This window comes from Pan paniscus, chromosome 20 (assembly GCF_029289425.2).
Source record: "Pan paniscus chromosome 20, NHGRI_mPanPan1-v2.0_pri, whole genome shotgun sequence".
Classification (NCBI taxonomy): Eukaryota; Metazoa; Chordata; class Mammalia; order Primates; family Hominidae; genus Pan; species Pan paniscus.
In genome coordinates this window covers 14,077,414-14,078,698 of record NC_073269.2, presented here as the reverse complement: position 1 = coordinate 14,078,698, position 1,285 = coordinate 14,077,414, and positions in this window count along the sequence as shown.

Here is a 1,285-nt window from a genome sequence, read left to right as displayed (position 1 = left end):
TGCGTCTAATACGGAAGCGGGGCGGAGAGGATGCTGGGAATTGTAGTTTTGAAGTTTGGATTGGCATGGCGGCCGTGCCCCGGTGGAATCTGACGGTCCAGCATGTTTCTCCAATTTCTACTCAAGACTCAAATTTTCAACTACAACCCACAGCATTTTGTAGCCATCATAGTGGTAAAGGTTGAATCAGGCAAGAATTGTCATCTATATGACACAACTGGGGGACATTTGCATGACGAGCAGATATTTGAATTGCCTTAAATGCCTCTCTATAAACTGCTCGTATGTTGGAATGGAGAAAAAGTAATAGAAATTGTACAGCGAAGAAATTGGACAACATCTGGACCAGGTGATCTAATCAATATCACCAGTGAGGGTCAGATGGAGACCACGTGCCTCTGAATGACACCTTGGGAGGGGCGTAAAATCACCATCACCTGTGTGGTGTTCATCCTGCATATCTGCTATTTTGTGTTTTTTGACCCACATCTCCCCATTTCCTTCCCCAACTGTTTCATTCTTTATTTCTGTGTATTTGAGCTGTCTCTCTTGATTAAAAAAAGTTCCTCATGTAAGTGACGTCATGCAATATTTTTCTTTTTGTGTCTGGCTTATTTCACTCAGCAAAATGTCCTCCAGGTCCACCCGTCTTGTGATAAATGTCAGGATCTCCTTCTATTTCAAGGTTGAATAATATTCCGTTACATATATTATATGTTTTATACAATGGAATATATATTATATCATATTTATTATAATTATGTACTATGTGTATTATTACTGTATATTATATAATATATGCTAAAATAATATATGTATGTATGTTATATATATTATGGAATATATATTATATATAATATATATTATTTTAGCAGGAGGAGTCTGCATATACAAAATTCCAGAATCAGACTTGGTACAGTGGCTCACACCTGTAATCTCAACACTTTAGGAAACCAAGGCTTCCCATGTAACCAGTAGGGGCAGAATTATATAGGCAGGAGAGACAGATGGTTAGTATTATCCAGGGCAGGTATTATAAAAGACAGAGAGAAGGAAATTTGAGGTTTTGGAAAATATATTATTGAGGGGATGGACCATGGTGCATATATATATATACACACACATATAAAATGTATGTATGGAATATATATGGATATAAAATATTCATATATAATATATAATCTATATTACATAATGTAATATATATTTCATAATAATATATACACCATAATATATAGCATATATACATATAATACATATAATATATAGTATGTATTTCATATAG